The following is a 12498-nucleotide window of genomic DNA, read 5'->3' on the forward strand; positions in this document are numbered from 1 at the left end:
GAGAGGAAGGTATGATTTGACACGTAAGCACAAGGGGAGGAACTGAAAACAGGAGTTTGAAATTACTTTTATGGACTTCTCCCCCGGCGGGAACCCACAGTCCTCTCTGACTTGATTCGACTTACATGCTTTTAACCCTGTAGACTCTGTGTGTGTGTGTGTCGTGCTCAACCTCCACTGCTGGGTATTCGTGTGACAGTTCCCTGTGAGACTTAAGCCCTGGAGACAGGCGTCGAGATGGAAGGATAGCTGCAGAGTTCAGATACGGAGTCTTGGCAGGCCTCGGAGGAGCAACACAAGCCTTTGTAAACTCCTCTGTGTCCTTATGCCTTTGCCACCCCACCACCCCACCACCCCGACATCTGCCTCTTGAGGGAAGTCTGCTCTGAATCAACCTGCACAGCGGCGCTAGCACGTAAGGGGAGCTTTTCTCTACCTCGCTTTCCACCTACGAAGACCATAGAGGAGAAGAGTTCAGAGCTCTCTGAACTCCAGAGACACTACAAATTGAGTTTGCAGAGATAAGTACAATAAGCATACAACACATCTCCTGTTTTTCTATGGCAATTTGTTGGCCCAAAGGGGAAAACAAAACAAAAAAAAAGAAACCATCTCTAGTCTGAGACACCACTCTCCTTGCTGAGACTTGGTAATTTGGGTAATCCGTGAGTACTCACCCTTATTCTGTTCTTACTCCTTCGCACGGTAGCCATACTGGTCTCTAAAGAACTAAGTTCGTTTTTTTGTTTGTTTGTTTTTTTTGTTTTTTTTAAGGTTTTATTTATTTATGCATGAGAGACGCAGAGAGAAAGAGGCAGAGGGAGAAGCAGGCCCCACGCAGGGAGCCTGATGCAGGACTCGAACCCAGGTCTCCAGGATCACGCCCTGGGCCAAAGGCAGGTGCTCAACCACTGAGCCACCTGAGCTGCCCAGAACTAAGTTATTTTTTATCGTTCCTCTGCCTAAAAGCCTTTCATGGTTTCCCATGGATTCAGGATAAAATCCAACTTGTTGCCATGGCCTGCAGAACCTAGTGCCTTACTGGTCTCCCTTTGGTTGTCGGAACCTGGCAACCTCTTTGCCCCTTGTTGGCTGCTCAGAATGCACTTACCCCTGCTCCTCCTGTGGCTAGCTTAGGTCCACCCTTCAGGCCCCCGTTCAAATGACCTATCTGTGGAGCAGCCTTCTATCTAAGATTGGCCTTAGTATTTATATATTTTTTCATGGCACTTTTAGCAATCTGAAATGTTCGTGCTGACTTCTATTTGATTACTCATGTTATACCTGTTTTCAGTCCCACAGTGACAGGAATCCTATTTACCCCTCTCATTTTCTGCTTTTTGCACTGTACCTAAGCACAGTGAGAACGAATGGTTGGGCAAGTTAGGGCACTCCAAGATGCACACTCCATTTACCTTCATTTTACTGAAGAATCCAGTATTTTATTATGTATACTCAAAAAAAAAAAAGTTTATTATAAAATGCCTCGTGAGACCAATGCCTTCAGTTCTCCACTGAGAGTCAGTAGATCACATTGGTTTAGAGAGGACAAAGCTTGTGGATCTTTGGAGGGCCTGGATGGGAGCGTTGGCCCCACCGCCGTGACCAGCTGTGTGAACTGAAGCAGGTGCCTCGGCCCCTACACTTCAGTTTCCTTAGCTCTAATACAGGATTCCAGATGATGCCTACATTATAGGGGTATGGTAATGATGAAATGTGATACCACGTGTAAAACTCTTGTCACCAAAACGTTAACTCTTGCTATTGCTGTTGCTGCTGCTGTTAATTAGTAGCAGTGTGGTGGGCTCAGTACTGGCAGGGGAAGTAGTAGGAAACAGTCCTGGCCATTAAATAGTTCAGTCAGCTGAGGAGACATATGTGTAAATTACCTACTGTAGGTGACACACACGGTGCCAACAGCTCTAACAATATGTGAACAGAGGATTCAACACAGAAGGGGGAGCAACTAGCTCTCAGTAGACAAGCAAAGGTGCTTTGGGGGAAGGAGCATGTGAGCCAGATTAAGGAGCCCCTTAGGTAAAATACGTCCCTTAGAGACAATAATAAAATATAGTAGCCTTTGCCCACCTAATTCTTCTACTAATACACAAGACTCGGAGTGTTTTACATATACTACCTCATTTAATCCTCTCGGCCACCCTGTGAAGCAGGGCTACTATCGTCATCCCCATTTTACAGGGAAGGAAACTGAGCCAAAGAGAGGTTAAGTGGCATGCCCAAGGTCACACAGCTGTTAAATCCCAGTCCTGGGATCTCATACGTTTTTGTTGTGAGAACGTGCGTGCCACCTCTACTTGGGTACTCGGGCATTTCAGGAGGGCTCCCCACTTTGGCGTTCAGAATGTATGGAAGCTCCAACAGGATTCCTCAAAGAGCCGGTTTCACCCTGTTAGCCTTGTTGCTCTACTGGTAAAATGTCCACCTACCTTGTGGGGGTGATTATGAGCTTCAATGAGATAATTCAGGTGAAGTGCTTAGCATATTGCTTGGCATATGGTACACATTTACCAAATGTTCCCCCTAAGTATTATTATTATTATTATTATTTAGCCGTATTGAAATGAGATCTGAGGTCCCTTGTGCACGCCCCCTCCCCCCCCCCCCCCCCCCCCAGCCTCTCTGCTCCTGTTAACCTCCATACTGGGATATCTGCCTCCAAAGAGAGCAAGTTCCCAGCAGTTGAAATGGCATGCTACCCAGGTTGCTAGCATCGTCCCTCAGCTGCCTCTCCCAACTGCCAGAGCTGCCTTAGTATTTAAAAATTACTCTTCCCGTTTTATATTTCAACTCAGAAATCGATGCATCTGTGAGGCAGTTTGTTTTCCTGGGGAAGTGTAAGGAGCTGTGGCGGTGGTATGGAGACGCGCTCGGTTTAGACTCAATATTGCCACCCACTCCCTCAGCAGTGTCAGAGAACAGTCTCAGAAAGATCTGTTCCTTCCCCTCACAGACTTGGTACCATAGGCTGGCCTATCCTCAATGACTTCGCTTATCTCCAGGAGTAGGGAAGTACTGATTGCCCACAGCTTGCCTCTGTTTCTTGTTTGTCTGGTGCACATTTTTAAAAAGGCATCTAATGTTTCTCCTCCTTCAAGAGTTTTCGAACTGTCTAGATGCCCCTGTTTCAACCCATGAGGGAAGGAGGGGAAACTGAATGGAAAGAAACCAGAGAGGGAGACAAACCATGAGAGACTATTAACTCTGGGGAACCAACTGAGGGTTGCTGGAGGGGAGTTGGAGGGATGGGGTAACTGGGTGATGGGCATTAAGGAGGGCACATGATGTGATGAGCACTGGCGGTTATATACAACTGATGAATTATTGAACACTATATCTGAAACTCATGATGTACTGTATATTAGCAGGTTGAATTTATTAAAAAAAAAAAAAAAAAAAGATGCCCCTGTTTCAGAAAGCTAGTGTTCTGTGCCTGCTAAAAACCAGGGCAACCTCACCATAGCCCAACTTCTATTTTCCTTTTGTCAAAGTGGGTGTCTGTGAGAGGGGTGTGCGCCCCCCTTCCTTCTCTCTCTCTGTGTTTGGGACAAGGCAGTCCTGCAAAGAGGAGGCTAAGAAAGGAGCCTCTCTTACTTTGCTTTCCTGGTGGAGATGGGGGTCTGTGTTCCCAGAGGTGGTGGGCCTGGCGTAGCTAGTTGTTTAACTGAAACAGAGTTAGCTTATCCTGGAAGTTTTCTTATATGCCCATCTTTAGATTGCAGAGAAGGAAGAGCACAGTCCCCCAAAGCACTGAGAGTTACAACATACAAATAGCCCTGCTGAGCTGAACAAAAGTGACCATTGTGTGGTGTACTGCTTAGCAAGATATAAACTGGGAGCTAAGAACAAAATACTAGAGTTGTCTTTTTTCTTTTCTTTTCTTTTCTTTTCTTTTCTTTTCTTTTCTTTTCTTTTCTTTTCTTTCTTTTCTCTTTCTTTCTTTCTTTCTTTCTTTCTTTCTTTCTTTCTTTCTTTCTTTCACTTTTAGCTTGAAAAATTTGTTTTCCTCATTGCATAGTGCATTTACTCTTGTGTCTGAAACAGGATAATTTCAAAATGTGGGTTCAAATCCTGGGCTGATCACTTGGCAGCTATTTGATTTTTGGGCAAATTATTGAACTCTGTGCTGTTGTTGTCACTGCTCTTTCAGTGCATTTTGTAATCTTCTGGAGGCATTTACGATGGATAGAAATCTGCTCCAGATAATCATTCACTGTACCTAAAAATTTCCTTCTTTCACAGCTTGAGTCAGTTTTAGTCATAATTTTTCTATTCATTGTTGTTACCAGGCCATACCTAGTTGGGGTTTTTCAAGTTAAATAAGTCAGTTGAGGTGTCATAGTAATTGGTGCCTGAGCTTGTGTTCAAAGCCCTGTAGGTCTGATTCTACCTGGGGGCAAGTTTTTTAGGTACAATAAATGTTTCCTTGTCTATAAAATAAGGATAATAATACCTGCATAACAGGCTCATTAATAGGCTCATTGTGAAGATGACATATAATATAGGTAAAAATAGCCAGTTTGGTGCCTTTCCAAAATTTGAGGGGATCATGGCTGGTCACACAATCAAGCTAGTAAGGAGCCAAATAGATCACCTGTGATCACTTAAAAGCCCTTGAGTCGGCTAGTGTAGGCACGATGAGGTGGTAGAAAAGGTGAGTAGTCTTCTGTGGCCAGAAGAAAAGCAGGGCAAGGGTGTGCTAATGGAAAGGAGGCAGATTTGGAAACCAAGGCAGACAAGGCCAGGAGTCCTGAACATTAGCGGTGTGGGGCCTGATCTTCGGGCAACAGCTCTTGGGTTTCTGCATTTCTTTCTGCCCTCTGCTTAGGTAGCACATGACTTCAGAACTAGAGGACAGGTATAGTGAGAAGGTTCTAAAATGTGGTTCAAATATATGCCATAGGTCGCTTCCCCAGTTTTCAAATAAGTACCATATATCTAAATCAGGAAGTTCACTACCAGTGTTTTCTCATATAGAATGATTTGATTATATTAAAAGAGACTTCCCTTGTCTTCTTACCTATAAGGAGATCTGGCTGGCAGGAGTGCTGGGATGTTGACTCATGGGCAGGCATTAACCACTTGCTGATGGATTGATTGGGTTTGGACCACATCTGGGTTTGGGGGAAGTCTCGTTCATAGTTTTAGGATAAGGGAAAATGTCACATATTGCTATTCCTGATGATAATGCTATTGAATTTTAATAATATTAAGAGCATTTATTGAATGCTGCTGTGTAGGCAAGCAGGCAGTGTTCTCAATCTCTATGTCCCTTATCTTATTTAATCCTCACAGTACTCTCTGAGTGAGGTAGTGTTATTCCTCCTGTTTTTCTGACCAGGACATTGGCACCAGCTATGGGACTCCAGAGGCCACCTACCTAAATCACCCCACGACACTGTCTCCACTCAGAATCATTCCATCTTTGCAGTACTTTGGACTAATTAATTCTCCAGCACCATGCGGTTGGTGAATTCCTTCATTGGCCAGATATTTCTTATTTCTGTGCTACCAGTATTGGGCCAGGCATGAAGTAGCACGTGGAGTCACTCCTGGAGGCTAGATCATTTTTCCTGGGTAGGATTGCTGTCAGAGGTGCAATTTAAAGATCCAAGTTCATGACTTCCGGTCTTTTGCTTGTAAAATGGACCCACATACCTTATCCCATTTTTATGGTTGCATCACGAGAATGATTTGCCTTTAATCAGACATAAGTGAGGCAGAGTGGTAGCTAATCAGTCTCAGGATTTGTTGCAAATTTTATCATTTATATAACTGACTGGGTCAGACTTGGGGCATTCACCAAAACAAACAAATAAAACATTTTCTGACCTTCAGAGAATTATAAAGTTTGGGTTTAGAATATGTGCAAAATCAGGACCTAGGAATATGACTTGGATAGTATATTAAAACATAGACTATATTTGGTTACTCCAGCACCACGGATTTTAGTTACATGACTTAGACTTGGATTTCTTGCAAGAGTAGCTCCTTTTCTTTCCTTCCCCATCTGCAGGCTTTCTATCATTTTTGGTACTGAACACCAAACTCTTCTGGCACTTTTTTAATTGAGGTTTTGTAGTTTTAATGGTCTGGTACTATAAAAAGCCAACTTTGTGCCAAAATTCTTCCAAGACCAGACATGGGTTTTGACACCACAATAAATTAAAGATAAATAAATAAAGAAACATGGCAGTGAAAATGCGGGAAGTGGGTTTTTGTTGCCTTTTTTTTTTTTAAAAAAAAAACTAGCATTTGGGGCCTACTTGTAAATTTCAGGCATGTTTTCTTAGTACTCAATGTTACAATGCTTAGCTACATTAATCTGTTACTGGGTAACTCCAGAAAGAATGTAAGACCAAACCATTAGGAGATTGGCAATGCCCCCCTCCCCCGCCCTTGAGCATTATTGAAATTTGACAACATTCTCATAGCCTCTGCTTTCATTTAAGGATTTGGCTATCAAAAATACAGGCAAATGAAAGGCACCAAGAGAAACTAATGACCAAGTGAATAGTAGTATTTAAAGGCGCAAGTTGCTACGATACAGGCTTCATCGTGACCTGGATGGATAAGGGCTAAACAGGATTTGCTTTCTGGAGAATCTGGGTGCCTGTTCTACCAATTCTGTTTGTCTCCAGCCTGCCTCACTGGTCTCCTCCTTTTCCCGGCACCACTTATTTAGGTTCTGAGAAACAGCTTCCTCCCATTACATGTAGCAATTCAATTAGGCAGGAGATCCTACTGAATGAAGGTTTTTGATTCCATCAGCTTCTGGTGTGTAGACAGTAGCTGTGTTTGGGAAAACTCTGTGAGGTGCATCCTTCTGGATTCTGATCCCTACTTAACTTAATGACTTTTAAACCAATCAGTGAGTTTTTCTCCCTTCTTTCCCCTCTCCTCCCAACTGCCCTTCCTCCCATTTCTCTCTCTTCCTCTCTCTCTCCCTCCTCCTCCCCTCCATCATAAAATGATGGAGGTGATGGCACTGATCAAACCCAATAGCTATCTTGGTTCACAAATATTGGAAAATCATCAGGAAGCTATTAATTTTCTTTTAGATGGTATGTAATGATAACACCCTGTTGAGCATGTGGGTTTGGAATTTAGTTTGTCCCTTCAGGGACCCGTTTCCTCTTTCTACACTGTGTCTTAAAATTTATAGAAAAAGGGCTGAACAAGCTTTGAAGCGTATTAAAAATAACCCAACAAAAACTTCCTTCTCTTTCTTTATTCTACTAAACTTTGTCTAATTTTAAGCCAGCATGTGGAACCGAGCCTTTATTGAGGTTTGAAATGTCAAAATAAGGAGGGATTTGTGTATATTTTCACTTTTGACTTCATTTACTGGAAGTGCTAAAGCACCAAGTGGGAGGTGGTTTTGGAAGTATTTCTGATCTAAAGAGGAAATTCCATAAATCATCCATGGTGATATGTCTCATTTGGTATTCCAAGGAGGCGTTGGCCATTTTCATCATGGATCCTGGCTTTTGACCACATACCTGGTCTTAACCTGGATTTTAACATTTCTGTTTCTCACTCTTGAAAGCTTTTATACTCAGATTCTTAAAATCTTCTTTTAGGAATTTTCCAGATTAGCCTAGAGTAGAGTTCAAAACTGGCAGGCACTGTCAGAATTCTCTGATATGGGAAAAAACATGGCTATTATCATTGAATGTGCCTGTAAAACCTACCAAAGTTGGCAGGTGACCATGTATTTAGTTTGGACCAATTTATAAAATGTTCATGTGTTTATGAAAATTTTAATCTCTGCTATTCAAAATAGTTCAGTATAAAATTGAGCAGAAAAGCTTAAGAAAAGAAGCTTTCTGGGACTTCCAGTGTTTCTCTTTTGATCACTGAGTGCTATGAGAAGAGTCTTTTTCATTTCCAACTTTTGCTGAGTCTCTTAGAGTTACATCAAGTGATAACTTACTCTGGTGTCCTTTTGTCTCCTCCATGACCCTCTCTCCTCCCCATCCAAAGAAAGATGGAGTAGCTTCTGAATTAGCTATGGCAAATAAGTGGCTTCTAATATATAGTCAAAATTACTTCTTTCTCTATTGAAAACAATGTAGTAGGGGCTTTCCAATGCTATTCTGTGAATGTTTTCTTTGCTAATGTGGTGGAAAAGAGATGATGAAGGATCGTCATCCAAAGTCATTTGTATTTTAGTTCTACCAAAGATGATATACAAGGTGATAGATTTACTGGACAAGCTATAAACCCACTGTATCCCAGGAACACGTTCTGATGGCTAATGTATTTATTTCATCATCTGCCTGCCTTTCCCTTTAAAAATCCCACCCCTTTAATGTTTTTATTGCCTTTAATAGAAATACCAAAAGGCAAGCATCCTACTATAAGAGGACTTATGATTCTTGTGCAGATTCTTAGGAGTATGTCTCCTTAGACTTACTACATTTTTATTCAGGACTTTGTCTATATACATCCAAAGTCAACTTAACTTTTGACCCAATTAACTGATTGGCCTGATGAATTTAATTAAAATAGGGGAAGTGCTTTTGCAGAGAGGAGCAGCATTAGTATAATGTGGTAGTTAAGATTAACAAGATTGATTTGATTTGATAATTAAATCATTTGATAATTTGATTAACAAGATAATTTAGTGTCAGTCAGACCTGGGTTCAAATCCATATTAGCTAGATGACTTTACCTTAAGCATTTTAAGTGTCATTCCCCGCCCCCCCCATCTATTAAAATGGTGAAATAGCACATACCTCATGAGAGTGCTGTGAGGATTGGTGAAATCAGTCATGTAAAGTGCTTAGCACACTTGGCCCAAAGTCGCTGGTGGACAACACTGCCTTTTGGTACATTCTAGAATTTTAAAATGTGTCCACCTAAAGAGACCATGTCTTAGATTGCTGTCAGCTTTCTTTCTGAATGGATAGAACGTCCTTTCTTTTCCTGACAACATCAGTAGCCCAAGTATCACCTTTTGGTCCATCTTTTGGCAGCTGAAGCACTCCTCCCTGCCTTATTCATGTCAACTTTAGGTCATCCTGATAATTCCCATATTAAAAAAAATTAATAATTTCTACACACACTTATTCTCACAGAAACCTAGTAAGGTAGTCAAGGTAGAGATTAGGTCATTGAGATAAAGAGTTTTAGAGCTAGAAGGACATGCAGTGGCCTCGGCTCCACAATTTTTTGGTAAGTGAAGCAGAACTGTGTTCAAGTTCTGTGTGGTTAGTGGCAGAACTGGAGAAGCAGACCTGAGTTCAGTGCCCTTTCTTCTACACCATGCTGATCACTTCTTTTTTTAATTAAAAATGCCCTGTTCCTGGCCTCTTATTGACAAGTTGCTCATAGCTTTTAATTTCTAGGGTTCTTAAAACTGTTTAATGAGTGTATCTGGATTAAATCCAGATACTCTGACTGTATAGAGCTCCTTTCAGTTCCAAAGATACCTAAGCAAGGACAGCATAGAATCCATAACAAGTTCCTATCAATTTCCTCTTTTAAAAATCTTGGCTCTTTTTCCGTAGCCCTCTGAGAAATCAATTCTGTAGACCCCTGCTTCCTTCTAGCACCACTGCTCGTCACATATGTTTCTCTGACTGTAGCTGCCACATTTAAGATAATGATAGCTAGGAATCTATACTGAAGTATTTGCCATTAATTCTTATTTAGTCTGCAATATGGGCATTACTGGGCTGCTAGATATGCATTTACAGATTTCCTTTTTCTGTTTTGTTTTATTGGGTGTTAATTTTGTTCAGCAGAGGTTACTTTGTCAAAACTGCTCTGATCACAGGGTCTTATGCAGTCATGATTATCTTCCCCTGTTAGTTAATATTACCTCAGCTACATAAAAAAATGACCAGTATGTGCCAACTTGTATATGAAATGCAACCCAAAGGATTTTCACTTAAACTTTAATTTTCTTGAATCCTTTGTATTTTAAGGTCTAATCCATAATTTACCCCCCAAAAACAATATTGTACCTGTGGCCTTCCTTGCATACTTGCCTCTGTACGTTTGTCTTTTCTTATTTTTGGTTGTATTTTCCCCTTAAAAGTTAAAAAATTTAAAAATACAATTTATGACCTTATCCATACTATCTCTATTTAAATTGTTTTTAACAAGTAAACATTTTGCTTTTGCATCAGCTTTATGAATTTTTATCCTCTGACAGTTTTCACCTATTCAAAGGTGAGACTTATTTTTGTGAATGTCCTATAATTTGACATTTCTGTGAGATTTAGTGAAAACTTACCCATAATTAACAGTAGATATTATTTAGAACCATAAGAAATATCTGTTTTAAATGTTACTTTATAAAATTTTAGAGACTAGAAATTCAGTTTGTTTTTATTAACCAAGTTGTATAGTAGTCAAAAAGAATTACGTGAAATACTATATTTAACAGTTTTTAATGAGCCTGGTTTTTCTTATAGAGTAAATGAATTTTTTCTGTAACAGAAACTTGATCTTCTTGGATAGATTTTGCTTTATTTGGGGATCCCTGGGTGGCGCAGCGGTTTGGCTCCTGCCTTTGGCCCAGGGCGCGATCCTGGAGACCCAGGATCGAATCCCACATCAGGCTCCCGGTGCATGGAGCCTGCTTCTCCCTCTGCCTGTGTCTCTGCCTCTCTCTCTCTCTCTGTGTGACTATCATAAATTTAAAAAAAAAAAAAAAAAAAAGATTTTGCTTTATTTGTCCACAGGTGGATTCTTATTCTCCTCATATTGATTGGAAATTACATTTTAAACTCTACAGTTCACATGTCTTTCAGTTTTTAATTTTACAAAGAAAATTAAAACTAAGTTTGCTTTGTGTGTGTGTGTCCTTTTGTGTGTGGGTGCTGAGGTGGGTTTTAAATGAAACTTAGTGGTATCTTTTGAGAAAAATCATAGCTAGAGTGTGCTATTGGAAACCCAGGGCTGGGAAATCAGTACCTAACAGTTGATTTGAACAAGAAATTTGTACTAATTTGATAGAAGATTTTAGCTGGATGAAAAATTTGTGTCCCTAAGGCAAGATCCAGTACTACTTAGTAAACTCCTAGGTCATGGCTTTGGAGCTCTTCCTCAAGTTAAAGGAATCTTCACTTGTGCCAGTTAAAGCTAGTTTAAGATAGATTTGGAAAAGATCTAGAATTGAGAATATATATTTTGCCCTCAGTTTTCTCTGTTGCTCTTAAAGGTACATTTTAGTGCATTTTTTGGTGCAGAGCAAATTTTATGGGCAGTATGACTGAGCAGTAGTATTTTATTTCAAAGAGCTCATGCTAATATATAGGAGGCTACAATATTTTTTGTTTGTTTTAGCAGCAAGCTTTATTTTTTTTTTAAGGGTAGCTGTATGCAGAATGCATATTTGCTGTCCAAACTAGTTAATGGGCTTACAACTAGAGGGTGTAAATTCTAGTATCTGTATTTTCCAGCTTGCAGCAGTGTTGTCTGAAGCCTGAAACGGCTGATGCTAATCTTTTGCTTGTTTTGTTGCTTTCCAAAAATTAAGTTGAAGTAGAATAAAATGTGATGTAAATCAATTGCTTTGCATAATAATAACAATACCAATAGTAAAATGTAAAGTGAAATTTCCTGTATGTCAACACTGTTTAAAAACTTGAAAGGAGTATGTGTGTGTATATGTTTAATTGAATAAGAGGAAGCAGTAAATTGCTGGCTTTTAATCAAATTGATGAATTTTGAATTTCCACTTCAATGATAGTTCTACCTTAAATTCATTTGGCTGATTTGATAGCAGTATTTGGAATGCAAGGAAGAGATAAGGATTTGGCCCTCATATTTATAATATCCCAGAAGAATTTCATTGCTTATTGGCTAGAAACTCAGATTTCCCACAGAGTTGTCGATGGTGCAGTTTGGCATGTGCTTTTCCTTACTCCAGTTCTTTACAGTCAAAGATTTATAGCTCAGAAGGAGTCTGTAGGTAGAGAAGGATCTAAAGAATGGTTCTCTTAAAAAAAAAAAAAAAAAAAAAAAAAAAAAAAAAAAAACAAAAGAATGGTTCTCTTATTATTGCATGGTTTGGCTAGGAAACTCTCTGGTTACTCTGTTTCTTGTGGGTCCTACCTAGACTTGCTTAGGAACAGCCAGACTGTTCCCACGTCAAGTGGACTACATAGGCATAGGGGGATCAGGAAAAGCGGAAGCAGCAGCCACAAGGCAATTCATTAACCCATTTTAAGACATTTTCAGATGACTTGTTCAGCTTCAAAGGTCAAACTGACCAACATTTAATTCATCATGGAAAAAAATTCTGGTGGAAGAAAAAAGTTAGCCAACCTGACCTTTAATGCTTAACAAGTTGTCTTAAAATGTTTTTATTCCATCTTGATACTTTGCTAACATGATTCATCTTCTAATCTATGTAAATGTGACTTTTAAATCTTATTTGGTTTTAAGTAAGGGCTTAATGCCCTGGACTTTGGAGCAGGTAACATACTTCTTTCTTAATCGCCATATCCTGATGTGTCTTAC

At 40.1% G+C, this 12498-nt stretch overlaps 1 protein-coding gene across 15 annotated transcripts in view; it reads left to right on the forward strand.

Moving 5' to 3' along the window:
• NFIA (nuclear factor I A) overlaps positions 1-12498 on the forward strand; it is a 373976-nt gene that overhangs the window by 101223 nt on the left and 260255 nt on the right. The window lies entirely within an intron of this gene.

This window comes from Canis lupus, chromosome 3 (assembly GCF_048164855.1).
Source record: "Canis lupus baileyi chromosome 3, mCanLup2.hap1, whole genome shotgun sequence".
In the NCBI taxonomy this organism is placed as follows: Eukaryota; Metazoa; Chordata; class Mammalia; order Carnivora; family Canidae; genus Canis; species Canis lupus.